At 33.0% G+C, this 23,819-nt stretch overlaps 1 protein-coding gene and 5 long non-coding RNA genes across 7 annotated transcripts in view; 2 read left to right on the plus strand and 4 right to left on the minus strand.

Moving 5' to 3' along the window:
* Positions 1–417: 417 nt before the first annotated feature.
* On the minus strand, positions 418–764 carry LOC142233727 (uncharacterized). The gene is made up of 2 exons (XR_012721478.1): positions 678–764; positions 418–610 (listed from the first exon to the last, which is right to left on the minus strand). It is a non-coding gene; the product is annotated as an uncharacterized LOC142233727 (long non-coding RNA).
* Positions 765–2,084: 1,320 nt separating this feature from the next.
* LOC142236275 (uncharacterized) lies at positions 2,085–2,583 on the plus strand. The gene is made up of 2 exons (XR_012721970.1): positions 2,085–2,312; positions 2,370–2,583. It is a non-coding gene; the product is annotated as an uncharacterized LOC142236275 (long non-coding RNA).
* Positions 2,584–5,091: 2,508 nt separating this feature from the next.
* Positions 5,092–5,455, minus strand: LOC142236642 (uncharacterized). The gene is made up of 2 exons (XR_012722134.1): positions 5,362–5,455; positions 5,092–5,294 (listed from the first exon to the last, which is right to left on the minus strand). It is a non-coding gene; the product is annotated as an uncharacterized LOC142236642 (long non-coding RNA).
* A 1,091-nt stretch (positions 5,456–6,546) lies between these two features.
* LOC142234114 (uncharacterized) lies at positions 6,547–7,790 on the minus strand. Its single transcript, XR_012721564.1, has 3 exons — positions 7,474–7,790; positions 7,051–7,408; positions 6,547–6,986 (listed from the first exon to the last, which is right to left on the minus strand). It is a non-coding gene; the product is annotated as an uncharacterized LOC142234114 (long non-coding RNA).
* A 6,712-nt stretch (positions 7,791–14,502) lies between these two features.
* The window catches only part of LOC142237112 (1-acyl-sn-glycerol-3-phosphate acyltransferase delta-like), a 29,993-nt gene continuing 20,676 nt past the window's right edge, over positions 14,503–23,819 (plus strand). The window contains exon 1 of one of the 2 annotated variants that reach the window (XM_075308470.1): positions 14,503–14,672. The gene's annotated coding sequence lies outside the window, so the exon portion shown is untranslated. Of the gene's footprint in view, positions 14,673–21,316; positions 21,452–23,819 lie in introns of those variants that run through there. The other variant, XM_075308471.1, reaches the window with a different exon arrangement.
* On the minus strand, positions 18,178–18,813 carry LOC142237114 (uncharacterized). Its single transcript, XR_012722348.1, has 2 exons — positions 18,672–18,813; positions 18,178–18,454 (listed from the first exon to the last, which is right to left on the minus strand). It is a non-coding gene; the product is annotated as an uncharacterized LOC142237114 (long non-coding RNA).

Below are 23,819 nucleotides of genomic sequence, written 5' to 3' on the forward strand. Positions count from 1 at the left end.
AAAAACTCGTCGGAAAAGCGCCGTCACTATTGAGAAGTTGTACCACGCCAAGTTAAGGTAAGTACTATGTTCGCTTTTCGAGTTGAAATTTTCGCGGTTACTTTAATAAAACAGTTCAATATGAAGCAGATAAATTAATTCAATTGATGCGCAGTTTCTTGTTCCCCTAGATTTCGACAAGACTTTACAGGAATATTTTGGTTTTAATTTATAATTTTGATTATTTCAGGAAAAGTAATCGCGAAAATAAAGTGATTTTCAACTCGAAAACCGAACATAGTGCCCACCTTTACTACGAAAAAGTTTCTCATCAGTGCAATTATTAGGTGCCTATTTAGATCAATTTCGAAGGACGCCAATAAGAACCCCTGCAAACTATCAGAAAAAGTGCATTTTAAGGTAATTGTAGAAGAATCATTGTGGTCAAGTAAAACACGATTGTGTAGATGTTTATTGATTTGATTAAACATTTATAATTTCTTATAAATATAACATTTTTCGGTTTATCTCATCACATTTAAATAAAAGAATGATGTTGAGTTTTAAGTAGCAAGTTACATATTGCAGCATCTATCAGCCAGTTTGCTTATTTTCGATGGAGACAGCGTGCCTGGAAAAATATTTGAAAAACGACCACTTTTTTCTATTTGGAAAGTCGAAAATTGTTCATAATATACCTTTCACAATTTTAAGCGTAATATCTATGTTTTCAGAACTTTATTTTCGTTTTTATTTAAATAAAATATAACAAGCTGGTTGCGCTTCTAACAGTAGTGATGGCAAAATACTTTCATGTACATTTTGTACTTTTTGATATGCTTCCCCCATCACAGTTCGCGATGGTTGTGGTGACATTTACGAGTCTGTGGTAGCGATGAGGATGAAATGGAACTTTGAAATGCTGGCAGGGACCTTTTACAATTTTAAGCGAAATAACTATGTTTTCAGCATTTCATTAGGGCTGTTTTCTTTTAACACTGGATGCAGCATTTGTATGGGCTATCCAGAACATCACATCAGTGCAAGTCGAGTCGGTGTTACCAGATTTCATTTTGATAAAGTGACGCTTTTTAGATTCACAATAGCAGTTTATTGTGACTAATTTATCGAATATCATGAAATTCAAAGTGATACAGTGTCATGAATAATCGCTGCAGTACATATTTATAACTATTTGAGCATTTCATACATTAAAAATTTAAGATTTCACTTGTTTTCTGTGATTGTTTTTAAACAGCTGATGACAGTGTTGCATATTTTTTGGAGATGTCCTGGATAAACGAGTACTCTGTTTTCTTTTAGTCCGTGACTGCTTAGGGTATCCAGTGCAAAAAGAAAACAGCCCTATTATCGTTTTTATTTAAATAAATTATAAGAAGCTAGTTGTGCTTGGTGTTTCACAAAATATAAAATGGGTCTTGCAACAATAGTGATGACAAAATACTTTTATGCAAATAGTGATGACAAAATACTATCACAGTTTGCGATTGTTGCAGTGTCACTTACGAGTCTGTGGTAGCGATGGGGATGAAATGGAACTTTGAAATGCTGGCAGGGTATTTGAACAAAATCATTTCATGTCACTTATCTTTTCACAAAAAAACACAAATCTTCACTTTTCTTTACTCTCTTACGACCCTGTGAAAGTTTTATTTGCCTTTTCTCAAACTTTTCTTCAAACACAATACACTGTCTGTAACACTCAACACCACAATGCTTCCTTACTGATAGCTTCTTCTCTATTCCTGGTCCCTTTTATAATCTCTCTCAACTCGTCTGGGAAGTTTCCAAAATCAATATTTTCCCCTTATCATGCGGTACTTTCCCGCTAATAGCCATCTTGCCTATTCGTCTGTCTCATTTGGACAACTATCTTAGTCGTTCTATCGCGCCTTTGCCGCCTATCGGTACCGTGAATTCATGAATGAATTCATCACGTTTGAATTCAACGCATCTTCAGAATCGTTACCTTTATTACGTTGCCATACCTCTGGTGCCTTTCCCTGTGATGTGTACAGTACATTACATACAAAAAACACAACCCTGCACTGGTAGAAAAAAGTCGGTATGTGCCCTGCCAGCATTTCAAAGTTCCATTTCAACCTCATCGTTACCACAGACTCGTAAATGTCACTTCAACCATCATGAAAAGGTACATCAAAAAGTACATGCAAGTAATTTGCCATCCCTACTGTTAAAAAAGCCATTTTTTTTTGTGAAACGCCAAGCGCAACCAGCTTGTTATATTTTAATTAAATAAAAACGAAAATAAAGTTCTGAAAACATAGATTATACGCTTAAAATTGTGAAAGGTATATTGGTGAACAATTTGGTGATTTTCCAAATGGAATAAAGTGATTGTTTTTCAGATATTTTACAGACACGCTGCCTCCATGGAATTAAAACACTGGTTGATAGACGCAGCAACATGTAACTCGCTACTTGTAACTCAACATCATCATTAATGCCAAAAATTATGTTAAATGTAATGTGATAGTGGTATAAATGTTATATTTTTAAGAATTTGTAAATGTTTAATCAAATTAATAAATATCTAAACAAACGTGTTTTACTCGACCACAATGATTCTTTTACAACTATCTTAAAATGCACTTTTTCTGATTGTTTGGAGGGTCCCTTATTGGCGTCGTTCTAAATTGATCTATAAAGGCACCTAATAATTGCACTCATGCGAAACATTTTTGTAGTAACTTGGCGTGGTACAACTTCTCAATAGTGACGGCGCTTTTCCGACGAGTTTTTGATGTCGTATATGATTGTTTTCGACGTAGTGGGGATTCTCAAAAGAGTCCCCAAATTCAAAAAATGTTGGCAGGGTGGCCATTACCGTTTGGTATTAACAAATTGATTCACGTTACCTTTTAATTTTGGTACCACTTTGTATCAAATCATTTACATCCGGTATTATTGTGGTATTAAGGGCGGTACTATGTTCATTCTTGCGAAAAATTTTTATAGAAACCATTATTTCGCACATAGAAAGCGGTGTTTATTTAGGTAACTTGGAGCGCTATTTTACTGGGAGCAATATTGAATTAAGTTGGTGGTTGCTGTTTGTTATTACAAAATTAACATTTTATTTTCCTTGGGCAATTGATCTGCTGCTCCTTTGATCCTTTGTATAGTTTCGGAACAAAAATATAATCCGTGTTTGTGTTATAAACCCACACAAATAGTTTTAATAAATAAATTATTTCTTAATTCACATTGCAAATGGCGCCATGCTATAAACGTCAGTTTTTCAACTCGAAAAAAACAAAGTACCACAAATGGAAAAATTTCGCTAGTTTTTCGCATTTTTTAATTTTGTATGGAGTTTCAACGCGAAAACCGAACAGAGTACCGGCCTTTAACTATCACAACGCCGTAACACATGATATGTAGACGTTGCGACCAATTGTAATTGGTCGCCTAGGTAGTTTAGTTTTTTTAATGCGGCTTGTAAATAACAATAGTTTGGGATAAAGGCCGGTACTCTGTTCGGTTTTCGCGTTGAAACTCCATACAAAATTAAAAAATGCGAAAAACTAGCGAAAATTTTCCATTTGTGGTACTTTGTTTTTTTCGAGTTGAAAAACTGACGTTTATAGCATGGCGCCATTTGCAATGTGAATTAAGAAATAATTTATTTATTAAAACTATTTGTGGGGGTTTATAACACAAACACGGATTATATTTTTGTTCCGAAACTATACAAAGGATCAAAGGGGCAGCAGATCAATTGCCCAAGGAAAATAAAATGTTAATTTTGTAATAACAAACAGCAACCACCAACTTAATTCAACACGGAGCTGAATTGGGAGAAAAACTTTGCATGGAGAAATGACTTGAGGGATGCATTGCCTGAATTGCGACATGGAGCTGTATTGGGATGAATTGCATGGAGAAATGGTTAGGTTTTTGTATGTATGTTATGTATTAAATGAAGTACGTAACAAAGACATTTTACGTGTGTTTTATTAAACTAAATATTATTAAACCAATACCATTTAGGTATTATTTGGTAATACCGCACTGTTTATACATCAATACCTTTATGGTATAAATAATAGTACCGCTTAGGTATTATTTTCAATACCGTAGTGATACTTCCATAATACCGAATGGTACTTTCATGCTTTGCGAACCGCCTGTACCATTCGGTATAGATATTGTACCATACGGGGTTGGCCAACTATCAATAACGTACGGTATCGATTTCATATGTATGGTAATAATTTTTCTATGGGTGTGAAAATCTATAAGTGTCATGGCAAAAAAATTTTAAATAATAAAGAACAAGATAACACCCCACGATGGACAAAGCCGCCAATTTCTGTTCTTTTCTTCTTTTCTTGTGGCCTAAACAAGCACAATCTCCATAGAAGACCATCAAGGACCGCATGCACTGTTCCCGATTGTTGAAATCTCGCCCTTTCCAGTATTCCGGCTCACATCAAAGACACTTATTTGTGCACCCTATAACCCGCTGGCATGCATTGCAACAATATGGAAATATGCGATTTGTCGAATCTTATAGATTGGTAGAAAAGTTTGGCACAACTTTGTGACCCGCGCAATTTCCATTTTTGCAAACAATTAATTTTTGAAGCGCATGGTTGCATTTAACGACACAGCCGAAATAATAACGGCACTTTTCATATTTCGTGTACTTCCCCATTTTTGCTTAGTGGTGTGGCTTTACCCCGAAAATAACTTTGAAATAGGGTTTCCATATGGATAATTTTCAAAAGAGAACTTTCGCTTTAAAAAAGAGAACATTTTAACTAAAAAAGAGTTTACAATAAAAAAATTCTTTATTAAATAATGAATAATCCCTGACAACATTTTTTGAATTTGGGGGCGCTTCTGAGAATCCCCAGTACGTCGAAAACAATCATATACGATATCAAAAACTCGTCGGAAAAGCGCCGTCACTATTGAGAAGTTGTACCACGCCAAGTTACTACAAAAAGGTTTCGCATGAGTGTAATTATTAGGTGCCTTTATAGATCAGTTTAGAACAACGCCAATAAGAGACCCTCCAAACAATCAGAAAAAGCACATTTTAAGATAGTGGTAAAAGAATCATTGTGGTCGAGTAAAACACGTTTGTTTAGATATTTATTAATTTGATTAATCATTTACAAATTCTTAAAAATATAACATTTATACCACTATCACATCACATTTAACATAATTTTTTGCATTAATGATGATGTAGAGTTACAAGTAGCGAGTTACATGTTGCAGCGTCTATCAGCCAGTGTTTTTATTCGATGGAGGCAGCGTGTCTGTAAAATATTTGAAAAACAATCACTTTATTCCATTTGTACAATCAAAAATTGTTCACCAATATACCTTTCACAATTTTAAGCGTAAAATCTATGTTTTCAGAACTTTATTTTCGTTTTTATTTAAATAAAATATAACAAGCTGGTTGCGCTTGGCGTCAAGGCCGGTATGCACCTCTAGCGAAATTTTCGGTAGCAAAAATTTATTTAAGTCTACAACAAAAAAACAGGGCTGTGTACAACAAATTTTAAACCAGCTAATCGCTTTTAAAAATTGTTAATATATGTTCCAAATATTCCTCAAATAAATTGTTTATTATTTACAGACCTTTTAAAACTTGTACGCACACAATGATTGTAATAAATTAAATGTTTGCTGCCAAAATATGCTTTTGACAACCCTGTTATTTTCATTAGAGGTGCGTACCAGCTTACGAAATTGAACGCTACCGAAAATTTCGTTAGCATAAATAGCAATGCATTTCTTATGGGAATGAAATTTTTCGCTAGAGGTGCATACCGGCCTTTACACAAAAAATAAAATGGCTTTTGTAAAAGTAGTGATGGCAAAATACATGTATGAAGTACATTTTGTACTTTATGATATGCTTCCCCCATCACAGTAGGATGGTTGTAGTGACATTTACGAGTCTGTGGTAGCGATGAAGATGAAATGGAACTTTGAAATGCTGGCAGGGATTTTATTGATGTTACAATTAAAATAATAATAGTTTCTAATGATAGAAACATCGAAATAAATATATAATAAAACAATAAAAAACAAAAAGAATCACATTTTCTTAAAAAATAAACAAAATAAATTCAAAAATACGCTGTCAAAAATAAAACACACCCCAATAAACACAAACGTTTGAAAAATACTAAAATTCAATAATTTTTCAAACATTTTTTCAAAGGATTAGAGTAATAATCAAGTTGAGAAATTGTTGAGAAAATCGCGTTCTCAACAAAAAAACAGACATTACCCTCAACAGTAAAATTCAACACAATAGCAATAATTTCTCAATTGTAATCCTCAAATTGAAATGCATCGCTACTCAATAATTTCTCAAACAGTTTTCAATGTGATAAAAATAAAAAAATTAGCATTGTTGCGAATACTTTCAAACCACAATTTGTATGAAAGTCAATCTTAGTTCTAACTGAAAGTCAATACTAAATTTCTAGAGATTTTGTAAATTTTATTATTTTTTTCGTTAACAAACATAATAATCTTAAAAATGACATTAATAATATATAAAAATAATAATATAATACCAATCAAAATGTAATTATCTTATTAAACGTATTAATAAATAAAACTATGAATACAACTTTAAATACCTTAAACATTTTTACATGTATAATTCCATTTCCTCCATAATGTTGGTGTCAAATAACTATTAATTAATATGCTGGCAATTTGAAATAATTACTATCGAGGAACTTGCTGGCTTGTGTGTTAGAATAGATTCCACCAAGAGGAAATCACAAAATATCAAACTGATGACGGGATGTAAATTGATGTAATGCACATTTCCATCCAGAAGTTCTTGATATAGGAATTGCTGCACTTTGTTTTAATTGGTTGCACTTTGTAAGTTTTCTGAAAACTTTTCTTTGTTGTTCCCTTCATCGGTTTTTCATCGGCCAACATCTTCCAAGAATATACCATCCAATGATTTTAGTTTTCTGCAAAACAATCGAGTTTTGTGATTTCCATTATGTTTTCATTTCACTTTTTATTTTGACTTACCAATTTGTATTTCTTCCAACTGACCACATACTTCGTGATTTCCTCAAGAACGTTGGTGTTACAAAAATGTTGTTATTAAAATACTGGCAATTTTCAGGAACTTGATGACCAGATAATTGGAATAAATTTCCAGCAATTTCAATTCACAAAATAACAAATTAAACCGATGATGCGATGTAAATTAAACTATCGATGTGATGCGAATTATCATCCAGTAGTTGTTGATATGGAAAAGCATAAATACCAAGTTTTTTTGGTTGCACTTTGATTTATGGAAACTTTCTCTTCTCGATAAGCCATTTTTCATCGGCCAGCCTCTTAATGTGTCCAAGAATCAGCATCCAAATATTTTAGTTGTCTGCAAAGAGATTTGATTTTAGTGACTTCCTTAAAGTTTTCATTTCGTGTTTTAGTTTTACTTACCAATTATTATAAGCAATTTCAATTGATTATTAAAAAATTTCCACATTTTTGTATTTCTTCCACGAACTTTGTTGTCCAAAGTAGTATTGAAAACCATGTGGTTTTTTCGTTGCATTTCAGGGTAGTGTTTTGTCAAAGTTTTCTCCAATTATCTTCAACACATTTTCAAAGTTTTCGTCAACATTTTGCCAAATTGGTTGTAATTCGCAAACAATTCGAAGATGTATTGAAGATGAGCTGTTTCAAGTCAAGTTGAATTTATGTTGAAAATGATATTTACCCTCAAACTGAAAAGGTGTTGCATTTGAAAAACGCTCATCCTGCGTTTATTGGGACATGTTCCTATGATCTCGCCCACAATTGACGACGACAAAGTATTGGCGTATTTACGTCGTACGTTCAATTACATACATTTCTAATTTTAACGCCGTACGTCGAAACGTCGCAATTGTGTATCGGCCTTTAATTTGTCAACAGATTTAGGGCCAGTTTCTCAATGTTTTGTTATTATTTGTCGATAAAACAGCTGATTCCATACAAAAATTTTACTAACCGGAGGTCTATCCACCGGTTAAAATTAATCGGAGGATGAGAAACTGGCCATTAACCCAGTAAACAATTAGTGGCGAATAATTGTGACGAATTCCTACTAAATAAATAAAATTCCATCAATCTAGAATTTTTTTGAAATAGAGTACATAAAGAGCACTGTTGGACATAAAAATACGGCACCAAAAAAAGAGAGTGAACAAAAAGATACAAACACAAAAAGAGAACATGTTCTCTTTAAAAGAGATGTAATGGACAGCCTACTTTGAAATAAAATTGAATATAAATTTTTGTTTGCAAAATTCTAATTTTGCGGCTACAATTAAATTCACCAGCAAATATCTCCGGTTCTAACAGAGATATCGGCTTGAATATGACTTTAACGGATAGGTAGAAGTGCTAGCTACACAATGCAATTAGTCATTTTGTACCTTTAAGGCCGGTATGCACCTCTAGCGAAATTTTCGGTAGCAAAAAATTATTTAAGTCTACAACAAAAAAACAGGGCTGTGTACACAAATTTTAAACCAGCTAATCGCTTTTAAAAATTGTTAATATATGTTCCAAATATTCCTCAAATAAATTGTTTATTATTTACAGACCTTTTAAAACTTTTACGCACACAATGATTGTAATAAATTAAACGTTTGCTGCCAAAATATGCTTTTGACAACCCTGTTATTTTCATTAGAGGTGCGTACCAGCTTACGAAATTGAACGCTACCGAAAATTTCGTTAGCATAAATAGCAATGCATTTCTTATGGGAATGAAATTTTTCGCTAGAGGTGCATACCGGCCTTTATATCGAGCGTTTTTGGATTAAAAGCCGGGTTTGTCAAAAAAACCGGTTCAAATAATACATATTTTTAATTTAAAAACTAAGCTGATAACCTGATAAACTCGAGTCGTACCTCATTTGAAAGGTCTTACCTTTATACTACGTTCGCACTAGACACGAAATCCTCCTAGATCTCATGAGATGCAGTAGATTTGCAAAAGGGAAATATCAGCTGGCTTGTAGAGGATTTCAACAAAATCTCTTTCAAAATCCCCTATACTGCCTTGTACAACTGTGTTTTAGTACTAAAAATGCGCTTTTAGCAACCCTGCCCCAGTTTTCCTTGTAGATGAATTTGTGTGTGCGTGTACACATACGGGTTTGTGTTTGTATTGATATATTTACAAACAGCTGTTAAATCCTCAAATCTACGAAATCTCGTTATTTTGCCTGTCCGAATAAACCACAACAGACATAGACAGACATATTTTATTTTGCGGAAATAAATTTCATTTAATTTTATATTTTTTTTGGTAATACTGTTGACCCAGGCAATTCTCCTGCATATTTTGCATAGAATATGCCTGGACGTATTCCCCACGATATGGAGTATGACGTTACAGAGGTAGAAATACCCACATCAAACCAGCATCAACAAGTGGCCATTGCCGGCAACAATAAAAATGATGAAGTCATCAACCAAGCCAACGACCGTAAAAGGCAGCGGCTTGAAAATTCATTATCAACAAAGGACATTGTTATTCCTGACCTGTCGGAAAAATTAAGAAATTTCCAACCCACTGACCAGAACAGATTTGGCATCCTTGGAGTGTTGGCTGATGTCAATATCGAAAGCCCCAGTACCAGCTCGCAACCACCAATCAAAAACAACATCAACAATAACAAAACTACACAAAAACCAAAATGGTGTCCTCCCATCTACATCTATAATGTGAACATAAAAACTCTAGTTGACAATCTACGGAGCACAATTCCAAAATTTTCCTTTAAAATCAAAAACATTAACAAAAATAAAAGCAAAATTTACTTTGCAGATACAACTGTCCATACGTCAATGATGGCCATTTTAAGGGAGAAAAATATTCATTCCTATTCTTTCACACCGAAAGAATTGAAACAAACATCTTTAGTATTGAGAGGTCTCACTTCTGACACTGAAATTGACGAAATAAAAACTGAGCTTGACACTATTGTACCTGACACTGTTGCAAAAATAAACAAATTCACAACTACAAATTCCATAAAAAACAATATTGACACTGGCCTTTTCCTCGTTTCATTATTTCCTGGGAAAATAGTAAGTGATGTTTCTAAAATAAACAGTCTACAAAACCAAATAGTTGTATGGGAAAAGCCCAAAAGAAAAGAAATGGATATACAATGCCGTAGATGTCAGAGATGGGGTCACACTGCGAAAAATTGCAACTCTAGCTACAGATGTGTAAAGTGTGACCAAAGTCACAATCCTGGTGAGTGTCAAAGAAAGCGGGAAGATAATAATGAACCTTTTTGCAATAATTGCAAAGAACCTGGACATCCTGCAAACTGGCGAGGCTGTCCCACTTACAAAAAATATGCAGCAGCCAGAAAACAAAGAATTGCCAAAGCGGCAGAAGAACGTTCCATTGCAAGGAATAATGTCCAAAATGCTATTGGTGTTTCTCGTATTGTCCCTGAGCAAAGTTTTGCCAGTCTCTTTAATGCGCGTCCTGTATCAAGTCATACAGGACAAAAACCATCCATTATTGAACAATTTATGAAGTTAAGCTCCCTTTTCCTTGAGCCAGAAGAGCTGTCAATTGAGCAGGAAATAAACATATTCCTGTCTGAATATTCAAAGATGAAAAAATCTGAGGCCAAAACAGAATTTATTCGTATTTTAAACAAGATTAAAACTAAATATGGACCATAGAGTCATAAATTTTTTAACTTTCAATATAAGATCTCTGGTGGACTCCAGCAGACAAATTGACCTCAAAAACACTCTATTTCTCAATAAAATAGACATTGGTTTCATTCAGGAATGCCACCTGAAAGGAAAAAGGAAAGTTAAACTAGATGGATACAACTTTGTGTATGACAACTCACCATTGGGGGTTGCTGTAGTTCTAAAAAACACATTCCTTTACGACAAAGTTTTATTAAATGATGTCGGCATCAAAACATGCCTGATAAAAGTCGAATCCTCATTTAATAATAACATAAAACGATATTTGTTTGGGTCTATTTACATTCCATGTAATCATCCTGCTCAGCAACTTGGAAATGATCTGGATAAACTACTCCGTCTTTGTCAAAGTTTTGATGCTTTTGTGCTGGGTGGAGATCTCAATTCCAAAAATTCCGCATGGGGAGATGTCATCGAAAATTCGAATGGTAAGATACTATCCAATTGGCTGGAAAATCATACTTTGGATATTACCAGATTATGTGATTCTGCTCCATCTTATCCGAATGGCCCCTCTTATCTCGATCATTTTTTGGTCAGTCCTCATCTAATCAGTAGAAATGTTGCGAATTTCCAAATATCATCATTATCATCATTCTCAGATCATTTTCCACTTAAATTGAATTTAAAACTTCAGCACACTGGCTTCCTTCTGAGAACTCCAAATACCATAATATCATATAAAAACACAAATTGGGATAATTTTCGCCGTGACTTGGATTCTGCCTCAAATCGATTGATGCCTCCGCACAATAATAATTTGGAAAATATAGAAATTGATAATTTAATTAATGGATTTAATGAAACATATAAATCGATACATAATACTCACTCCCAACAAATCCAGATCGTTGATAATAAATTCCCTTTGTCAGAAAGAACTAAAAAACTTTTCAAACTTAAACACAACTGGCAGAAGCAACTGAAAAAAATCTTTCATCGGACAGGAAACAGAGTGAGTATTGAGTATACCATTCTTTCAAAGCAAATACAGCTGTTGAAGATAATCATAAAAGAATCCGTTAATATTGAGCAAGCAGAAAAATTTAATAAGAAATTGCAAAATATAAAACCTGGTCCGTCCGCCTTTAAGGAAATATACCAAATAACTGGTAAAATAAAATCTCCATTTTGTAGCCAAATTGTCATCAACAATGATGTTTCCAAAAATCCCAACGAAATAGCCCATCACTTTCAACAATATTATAACACAGTGTTTCAGAGAACAATTCCTCGTCATCCAGTCTCCGATTTAAATACAAAAGTACCTGCATACATTAGTGCCACAACTCCTCATATTTACTCATTCGATGATGAATTTAGCGCTTGCCAAAATCCTGATAATCTCCATTTTACTAATATAGAGCGGATCGGAAACATTATCCAGAATACAAATAATAAAAAGTCAAGTGGGATTGATGAAATTTCAAACTTTATTATAAAAAAATTACTTACATGCATTTTTAATCACTGTATCAATAATGGATATTTTCCCTCTGCTTGGAAAGTAGCAAAAATATTGCCTATTAAGAAAAAAACGGATAGTGCTGAACCGGCAGATTTTCGTCCTATTTCTCTCCTCTCTAACATCGGGAAACTTTTTGAGCATGTCCTAAAGGAAAAAATTGAAAATGGTTACATAATTGATCCAATTCCAAATTTTCAATTTGGTTTTAAAAAAGGTCATTCCACCCAACATGCTCTTTTGAAATTTCACAACGATATAGTTTCACATCTCAACTATAAAAAATGTACTGTTGCCATTGCACTAGACATTCAAAAGGCATTTGATTCTGTATGTCATATGGGAATCTTATACAAACTTGTTGAATTGGAAACTGACCCATTCATCGTCAAAATGCTTACCAGCTATTTTACAAACCGAAAATTCTCTGTAAATATTCAAGGAATATCATCCAGCTTAGGTGAAGTAAATAGCGGGGTACCTCAGGGCAGTGTCCTGGCACCAATTCTGTTCAACATTTTCCTGAACGATTTTCCACACACCCACGCGGACTCACAGGCAATTCTTTACGCAGATGATTGTTTAATTTACGCCCACAGCACTTCCCCGGCAGAGGCGCTACACAAAGCAACACAACACCTCCAGCTCATTAGCGATTTCTACGTAAAGTGGGGAATAACAATTAACGCATCAAAATCTGAAGCAATATGTATAAGAAATGCTTCCGGCAAATGTCCCAGATTTGTAGTTCCAGAGAGCAAGTCACTGAAACTCACACTAAATGATATCGAAATTCCCTTCGAGACAGAAATAAAATATCTGGGAGTCACTTTCGACAACTTGTTAAAGTTCAACACTCATGCCCGATTATCACTGAAAAAGACAAAACGTATACTTGGGTCATTCTCATACATTCTGGGGAATAAATACTTACCTCAAAAAACAAAGCTCCTACTCTACAAAGTAGCCATAAGACCAATGCTGATATATGGATTTCCGATCTGGTTCACTATCTCCCCGACAGTGGCTAATGAATTAGAAATCTTTGAACGGAAAATATTAAGAAAATGCATCAACAAACATTTCCAAAGCCGCGTAAAAAAATACTCCAACTCATACATTTATGAAACTTCTGGAGTACAACCATTATGCAGTTACGCCCTCAACCTCCAGCGATCATTTATAGAGAGGCTTGCCGCACATGAAAATGAATTGTTGAGCACAATTTACAACATTGAAGAAAATTCTAATTGGACTGATTCTAAATACCTCTCGTCTGTTGCCATCATTAATGAATTACTTGACAATGAATCAGCCAATCTTACCTTGCCACAATTCTTCCAGAAAACGACACCTGGAACACATAGAGGATAAATGATAATTATATTTAACTCTCTCTTATAAAATAATCTTTTAAAAGAAATATGTGCAATCATTTATATTAGACCATAAGTCATATTATAATACTTACGTACCTACCCTATGCTCATGCATATTCGCTTCAACTGTGATACTATTGTAAAGACAAATACTTACCATTGTACCTTAAAAGCTATTCTTATTAGCCCTCGACGCTATTATACAAATTGTTAATTCGTTTTAAGTGTTGTTTTTAGTAGTAGATTTAGTATTAATCATTTATTTATGTTTTCAACAGACACCCGCGCTCTGTAAGACAACAACAAAGGTTAATGAGCAAGCCTTTTTTTTTCATTCATCTCATGTGCCATGTACGCACAATCGATAATTGTTCACTATAAAGCAAGAGCTATGTTACATTATTTAACTGTGTATTAGAACAAGACAGATATAGTTCTAAGTTTACCACTAACTTATCGATAAGTTCATATCATCAATGTAATCGAAATTAATAAGTCTCAAATAAACATACTTACCTTACCTTACCTTGCCTGTCCGAACACTTGAGATTTGTAAAGAGATTTTGGTTCTAAATAGCGAGATTTCGTGTCTAGTGCGAACGTAGTATTAGCTTTTTAGGGTTATTTCAATGTCAAATTTAATTCTCTATCGACCCAAATTTTTTACGAGGTGTAGCTAAACTAGAGTTGCTCCATTTTGGACGTCGTATACGATTGTTTTCGACATGGTGGGGATTCTCAGAAGTGCCGTCAAATTCAAAAAATGTTGGCACGGATCAGCGTAGTTTTTACATAATTGCAACTACCTGTAAATAGACCCATTTTACGTGCTAATATACACTTATAGTCATGTGTGTTTTAAAGTACCTCTTAAGTACTTTTCCATCTCCGAGTCGAAATGACAGTCGCAGCTGGAATGTGACGGCAGAGTGTAGACTTGCGAAATATTGTTTAAGTGAAAGCAATTTGAAGTGAATAAAAATATCGTGCTCAAGAAACAAAATCCCTGTTTTCATAAATTTCTTACATCATTGATTTGTATTTCCCAAAGAGGATTGGTAAGTTATTTGTTGCTGACAAACGTTATGTACGTATGGCCACATGGATCCCACGTCGTAATACAAGTACATACGTATTTGGGAGTCTACTCGCATTCTAAATTGAACTCAATGAAAAGATGCACTCGCTGTGTTTGGTTCTGTTCGAATTTGGCACTATGTCAAGGTCTGTTTTTCTAGCAAATAAATTTTGTAATATAACTTCTCACATACAGACCCGGAGTGAGTTATATTGTCGTTTAATTTATTCAATGGAAACGTAGCTAAATTATCGTTTAATGCAGGTATTGATATTGCGATTTAAAACTGTTATGGATTACATCCATATTCAATTTGATGATCTGCATTTGACTTCTTTATTTATTTATTTACTCAATGGAAACACATAGTTCTTCACAGACTAACCAAATTTTTATGTCATATTATTTATATAAAAAAGACTTCATAATTGGCTGTATCATTTGTGGATCATTTTATTGGTATATATACCACAATCATTACGTTTTGTGATTTGTTTTCTAAAGTCATTTACACACGGTCTCAATTTGAATAACATGGATTTGGTCCAATATGATCTCGAAAGTAAAGAATAGGATTGAAAAAATATCAGAAAAATTAGCAATGTTACCAATTCTATTGCTTTCCATATTTTGGCAGATTTTTTCTTTTTTTAGAAGTTGTTTTGATGCAATGAAAGAGAATAGCCTATCAATGAAAGAGAATAGTTAGTTTTTCAAAAATATTTTTATTTTTCAATATAATCTCCTGAAACTTCAATACAGTCCAACGCTTTTCTAGCAATTCTATCCCTTGATTAAAATAGTTTTCCTCAAGGTCTTCAAAATAGTGGTTTACAACTGTATTTGCATCTTCATTTGAGGTAAAACGCTTAGAAGCAAGGAATTTTTTTTTAGATTTGGGAACAAGTAAAAGTCACTGGGAGCTAAATCAGAAGAATAAGGTGGGTGGTCAAGCAACTCGTACTTTAATTCGTTGATTTTAGCCATTGTTAAAACACTCGTGTGCGCTGGTGCGTTGTCTTGATGAAAAATTATTTTTTGTGTTGTAAGCCAGGACGTTTTTTTCGAATTTGTACATTAGTTGATCCAAAAGGTTGCAATAGTACTCTGAATTTATTGTTTTACCCTTTTGCAGATAGTCAATCAGTAAAATACCTTTGAAGTCCCAAAAAACCGTTGCCATAACCTTACCAGCCGATTGAATTGTTTTTGCCTTTGGGATACTTCCTCCAGCTTCAGTCCATTGTTTGGATTGTTCTTTTGTCTCTGGAGTATAGTGGTGGATCCATGTCTCATCAACAGTTGTGAAACGACGCTTAAAATCAATTTTATTTCGCTTAAAACGATCCAATCAAGCTTGAGAAATGTTCATTCTTATGCGTTTTTCATCGACTGTTAACAAATGCGGCACCCATCTTGCAGAAAGCTTTTTCATCTGTAGTTCTTCATGCAAAATTAAATGGACTCGATCATTTGAGATGCCCATGATATTAGCAATTTCACGCACTTTTATTCGTAGATCATTTAATACCATATCATGCACTTTGGCTACAATTTCTGTTGTTGCTGTTTTTGGACGTCCACTACGTGGTTCATCTTCAATGCTTGGTCGTACGTTTAAATTCAGCAACCCAATTTTTTACTGTTTTTTACATATAAAAAAACAATTCATTGAACATATTTTAACAAACACTGTGTTTAGGAGATGCTAAGCCTTCAGGTTCTTGTGATAGTTTTAAGGTTTCATTCTGGACAAAAAATATACTTCTACAATTTCTACAAATATAAAATGAAAAAGTTTATATAATTTTTTAGTTTGTTCAAGATCATAGGCTTATATTTTTGGATTTGTCCTTGGTTCTTTTCAAATTGAATTGTATTTTTAACTAGTGTTATGTTACATAAATTAATAAAAACAAGTAAGGAAAGTCTAAAGTCGGGCGGGGCCGACTATATTATACCCTGCACCACTTTGTAGATCTAAATTTTCGATACCATATCACATCCGTCAAATATGTTGGGGGCTATATATAAAGGTTTGTCCCAAATACATACAATTAAATATCACTCGATCTGGACAGAATTTTATAGACTTCTACAAAATCTTTAGACTCAAAATTTAAGTCGGCTAATGAACTAGGGTGGAACACAATGTTAGTAAACAAATATGGGAAACATTTAAATCTGAAGCAATTTTAAGGAAACTTCGCAAAAGTTTATTTATGATTTATCGCTCGATATATATGTATTAGAAGTTTAGGAAAATTAGAGTCATTTTTACAACTTTTCGACTAAGCAGTGGCACGCATATCTACAATGCTAATTCTACTCCCTGTGCAAAATTTCAATTAAATCGGAGTAAAAGATTGACCACTGTGGACATATGAGTGTAAATCGGGCGAAAGCTATATATGGGAGCTATAAATTAATCTGAACCGATTTCAATCAAATTTGGCACGCATAGTTACAATGCTAAATCTACTCCCTGTGCAAAGTTTCAACCAAATTGGGCCAAAACTCTGGCTATTAGAACCATATTAGTCCATATCGGGCGAAAGATATATATGGGAGCTATATCTAAATCTGAACCTATTTCAACCAAATTTGGCACGCATAGCAACAATGCTATTTCTACTCCCTGTTCAAAATTTCAATCAAATTCGGCCAAAAAATATGGCTTCTGGGCCATATGAGTCCATATCGGGCGAAAGGTATATATGGGAGCTATATCTAAATCTGAACCGATTTCAATCAAATTTTGCACACTTGACTACACGACTAAGTGTTATGTTTGTACAAAATTTCACGCAAATCGGTATAAAACTCTGGCTGCTGGGTCTATATTAGTGTATATCGGGCGAAATATATATATGGGAGCTATATCTAAATCTGAACCGATTTCTTCCAAAATCAATAGGGTTCTATTCTGACCCTAATTAGGAACATGTGCAAAATTTGAAGGCGATTGGACTTAAATTGCGACCTAGACTTTGATCACAAAAATGTGTTCACAGACAGACGGACGGACGGACAGACGGACATGGTTATATCGACTCAGGGACCCACCCTGAGCATTATTGCCAAAGACACCATGTGTCTATCTCGTCTCCTTCTGGGTGTTACAAACATATGCACTAACTTATAATACCCTGTTCCACAGTGTGGCGCAGGATATAAAAATCAAGAAAATCTTTGAAATTGCATCTATAACTAATGGTAGTATCGTCAAAGATACAAGTACAACTTTAAGCAACTCAGCTAGTTGCATAAGCGTAGGAAGGCCTCTGGGGAGGGGACTTGAACTACTTTTAGTTGTCTTTTTATAAATTAATTCTCTAGATATGTCTGATTTTGTATTCGTTTTTATAAAATAAAACATTAATTGAACCTATAACTTCAGTCTATTAATATATAGCGCCCCCTAGGAAAATTGTCTAGCTACGCTAATGGCTAGTTGAATCAGAAATTTGACGTAGATGATGATATTTGATGATATTTACACGAAACATAAGTTTTATTATTCAAATAATTTCACAAATTTTGTGTATAATACCAGCGAATGAAAATAACTTGACAGCACATTCTTGACATGTTTAGTGCAATTAATTTTAATCTTGTGATCAAAGGGATGTGGTCAACTACGACATGGTCCAAACTCCTTAGGATAAAAAAGGTCGATTAAATACTGTCATCGATTGTCGATGATAGTATTTAGGAGAACTCCAATCGCCCTGACCAGACTTTCGTATATGCTTGCTTTATCTTATGAAAAAAGAAAAAAAAAAAAAAAACAAAAACAATGACATTAACAATGTAAGAATTATATATACAGTTTTATACGTGAAAGCAGTAAATACAATTGAATACAACCATAATTTAATCATTAATTTCACATATTAAAATACTGATAACAACTAGCGGTAGCCGTTTATGTAGTGAGCACAATTGTGGTTAGTTAACAAAATTTTTGCCATTTTACCATTACTTTATGACGGACTTTTTATCTAATATATCAAAGTGAACATTGATCTTTATTTAACTGAGAATTGAACTGCAAATATTTTCATGTGGGAGAGTGGACTTTATACGTATCGACTGTTATTTAAAAATGTTATTTCGTTAGTAAGAGCAAACACGTAATATGAGAGGGAGAGAGAGGAGTGACGCAGAGGGAAGTACTCGAACTTAACTATGAATAGTATTAAGATGGGTCGATCCTAATTTATTGGGAACATCTAGACGTACATTCAAAAAACAAATTTCAGTGGCACTTTATTTTTGTTCGTTTTCCTCACCAATAAAGTGACCATGATTTAATATACATTTTTTGGAACGTACTATGAGGCTTAAGACTTTCGAAACACAAAATTCAAAAAAAATGAAAACCGACATTTATATACTTTATACATATACAGATCACATAAAAATCGTCTTCCTAATCGATTTAGTACTGATGTACTAGATGTACATCCATCTTTGTCATATTATCTTACTTTATTTACCTTTGTTTTTTTTTTTTAATTTGGCGCATAGCAATTCATTAAGTTACTTCGATTCAGAGTTAAATATAGCCCAAAATATATGTATCGATTGATTTTCACTAATATGAAAAAAATATTGCTAATAAGAGAAGACAACTACTGCTGTTTTCCAGTGCACGATTTTAACCGATTTTGCGATTTTAACCGTTATTGCTCTAATCGTAATATATATGCAATTTTGTGGTAGCAGACTAGCTGATATTAATTTTCACTTTGTTGAGAATTGTTTTGTTTTCAGTTTGGACGAAATGTGGACATTTTATCCTTGGCTTTCTTTTTTTCGAATTCGAATTTAACAAAATCGTTTGAGACAACACAACATACTTATTTTATTAAATAAATAAAATTTTCATTTTCAGTCGCAATATTTCAATCGCAAACGTTTCATTTGGCTATAATTTCTTAACCCAGAAACTTACAAACTTAAATCTTGGTGATATAGTTTTCTTTAGTGAGACGTTCAAATTAAAATTGGATTAGACAGTATCTCGGTTGTTTCGTTATAAGAAAAATAAATTCTTGCGGTTCCGAATATCGGAACATGGGGTATATCAGAGTAGCCTTATTTTGAATATAAACCATAATCAAACCAGTCAAAAGTATTCGAATGCAATTAAGGTATCGAGTCGAATATAATTGCAAATTTCTAGTATTCCACCAACTTTGAGAAAGAAGAGTGCAACATATTTTTGTACTTATAAAAACCATATTCTTTTACAGCTTCTACCGGGTTGAAATGAATACAAATATTTTTAACGGTATCTAGTTCTAAAACTATTAACAGTAATAAATTTATTCAGCAATTAAGTTTGTTGTATCAGGAGTTTTTGAGACAAGCGTTCTTTAAACGAAACAACAGTAGCAAGTAAGCTATTTTAGCAAACGGGGATGCTCTCCCTTTTCAACAGAAAAAAAACTGTTCAAACAACTTGTCTATACTACTTTCTGACTTTCTTTGAGTGTACTTTCTCAGCTTTCTTCTAAAACAATACATTAGAATATAGATAAACCCAGGCATGTGTGATTGAAAAATGTTCTATTTTACAAAGTGTATTATGACTAACTTAACAAAACATACATACAAATCCACTCTCAAAGTAATGTGTTAGTAGACAACAGCGGTATAATCTGTTAAAACAGCAGAAAGCGTACTGAAAAGGAAAACAGTCAATGTTTGCTGAAATAGCAAACATTGTCTGCTATTTTTTAAACTCATTTAGATTATCTAGGGGGCTATAGTAACACAATAAAATATGTATTAGGAATGTGTCTTGTATTTGCTAAAAAATCATTCTCCCAAATTAAGGCATAACAGCAAACAGATCGAATTTAGAAGCTTTTGAAAATACAAGAGGCCTGGAATACAAAAAAAAATATTTTGGGTAACATTTTAAAGTTTACGAATTTTAGGGATTGTTGTTCGCTAGACCAAGTGTAATATCTTAGAAATCGATTTGTTGATGAAAAACACATATCATTTACAGAAACTGTTTTTTGCTTTATAACAATCCGTGTAAAAATTGGAGGATCTATTTAGATATGATTAGATCTCAAAATTGACCACTTTAGATCTAAGCAGATTTACCCAGATATGATGAGACAGAATTAGATATAATTATATATAATTCCACATATGACGAGATCTAACATCAGCTATATATAGGGATAGATATAATTATATCTAAGACATTAGATCTAGGTCAATATTGAGATCTGATCAGATCTAATTCCATAGTAATTAGATATTATTAGATATTTATAATACCAGAAAAATTGTTTAGTTGACAGACGTTATGGTATTCTAATATTGTGACATATAATATTCAAATAATTGTTACTATTTAATTGCTTCGATGGGAACTTTCCACGCAAGAGTGTTAAATATCACAACAAATACAATTGTGAGTCATTAAAAAATTCAAAAGGGAGTGAATACCAAGGCCCCCAATTTATTTTTAATCAAAAATTCAAGTTGAACATTTTTATCAGCTTAATTACAAACATACAATTTTACTGCTTCATCAATAATTTCTATACCCTGTACCTATGGTCATATACACATTCAATTTGGTGATACGAAGAACTTGCAGTATTTATAAATTTTTTTGTTGATATTTTGACTACCTACCTACTGAGCAAAATTTGCTATTAGTTGGTTTTATATATTAAAGGTGTTAGGAAATAACATCAGTTGACATCGACCACATTCTAAGTATTGGTATATTGGTATATTTAAAATACAAATCCACCGACAAAAAATTAAAACGCACTTTCACATAAAAATCAATTAAAAAACTACATGGTTTACACACCTCTTAAATTTTGTGGTTAAACTTTATTATTTGTGTATTTTAGTTTTGCTTGCAATCTTGTTTTCAAAGATCCGATTATATTTTTGGCATTGGACTCTTGCAGCAGTTTTCGTCCTTCTTCTTCCATTAATTTTTATTCTTTGGGCATCTCTACATAGAGTTTAAATCGGGAATCTTGGCGTGCGTGTGAATATTTTTTGCCCAAGTTTCGAAGGGCTACGTCTGGCTCGTTGCCCTGCTATATATTTATACCTTTGGCTACTATCTTGAACAAATTCAAACTTTAGAACACTGGAAATTAAATCATTCTAGGTATACATCCTTCGTAATATTTTCATGTAACCTTTAAATTTTTCCAACTCGGATATGCAATAGCATATCATACCATTACAAAGTTTACATCTCATACCATTACAAAGTTTAGAATAGATATAATAATTTTCCTTTCTAATGCTATTAAAGATTCCATCCAAACTTTTTGTGGTCAGCCACGATAATAGAATACTACTTTCGTTACGTCACAACAACTAGAGCCGTCCTAACACTCGTTAGGAAGCGAAAGATGCTTGTTTGCAAAATGTCAAATTCTCTAAAAATTTCGCTTGCGATAGTAGCCCAGCAAAACCTACGTAACCACATCTAATTACAATTCGCATTTTTTAAGCTCAATGTTAAGTTGCACTAAGGTTTCCTTGAAATCAAATGCAATTTTAAAATACATTTTCAAAGAATTTATTTACGCATTTAATTACACTTTTAATCTCAAAGTTTAAAATTCATGGTAAAAATGTATAAACAAATGTATTATGCTAAAAAAATAATGTAAACTGCTAATATTAATTTGTTTATTCAATTTGTTTATTCTAATGAATTGTCTGATAAACTGTATTGAACATTGAATATTTCCGTTTTTGTAAATGTTGTTGTTTCAAAAAAAAACCGTTTCAAAAATAGGGTTGTAAAAATGGGCTTTTGATGTTAATCACACCAACCCAGCAAAAAAAGCGTCGCCAAAAAAGTAATGAAAATGTTCTTTTTGGATCCGGAAGTGGTGCAAAATTGACGCAGAAGTGATTAATTTAACATGGGCTTGTCATAGGACGGAAGTCCTCCATTTCAACAACCATTGCATTGAATTTGCATCACTTCTTTAGATGTGATCCGAATTCAATGTTTTGGATGTAAATTAAAAAATAAATAAATATTTTTTATAAAATAATAATTTTATGATCTTTAATGGATTCTAACGCTTGTCTAAAACGTTTGACCTCAAATATTTTCAAAAATTTACATTTTTTTCAGATTGGATTTAGCATATTTGAAACAAAAAAAAGTTAAATTACCCATTAAAAATAAGAAAAAACCAAGTTATAAAAATTTAATTAAAATAACCTCCTGGGTAGTTTAAATAAAGAACATCATTGGGAGTGCATCTTCTGGAAGTGCTTTTGAAGTTGTGCCTTTGGAAGAACTTCCAAATTTTTTTCCTGGGAAGTGAATCGCTGAAAGCGGTGGCAATAACCTCTCCGGCTGATTGCATTGTCTAGATCTACTTCGTGGCATGTTTACCTTTACATGATTTACTTCTGACGAGTTTACCTCCTTCTTATACCCACCACCATAAGATGATGAGGGGGGTATAAAAAGTTTGCCATTCCGTTGTAAGACATCGAAATAGCGATTTTTGTCTATATAAAGTATATATTCTTGATCAGGAATAAAATCTAAGACGATCTAACGATGGCTGTCTGTTTGTCTCTTGTGATCACGCTACAGCTTTAAACAATGAAGTTATGTGTGCTAAAGTTTTGCACAAGTTTGTCTTTTGTCTGCGGCAGGTCAAGTTCGTAAATGGGCTATATAGGTCCATGTTTCGATCACATAAACCAATCTACCGATTTGACTTCTTCTGCACAGAAAAAAATTTCACGAAAAATTTTCCAATTAAAATTTTAATTGAGTTTGAAAAAATATTCAATTAAATATTTAATTGAATCAACAAATTTTTCAATTGAAACAAAAATCAATCACAATAATTAATAGTATCAATTAATTTTTTAATTGGATCAATTAATTTTTTAATTGACCTTCAATTAATTTTTTAATTGACCTTCAATTAAATTTTTAATTGATACTATCATTTCTGTGATTGAAGACGTTTCAATTAAACAATTAATTGGATCAATTAATTTCGTGATTGAATAAGAAAAACAATTTTTGTGTGTGGGCTTGGTAGGTGCAATTTTGGTCCGATTTACTTGAAATGTTGAATCT

The sequence above is a fragment of the Haematobia irritans genome, chromosome 4 (genome assembly GCF_050003625.1).
Source record: "Haematobia irritans isolate KBUSLIRL chromosome 4, ASM5000362v1, whole genome shotgun sequence".
NCBI classification, from domain to species: Eukaryota; Metazoa; Arthropoda; class Insecta; order Diptera; family Muscidae; genus Haematobia; species Haematobia irritans.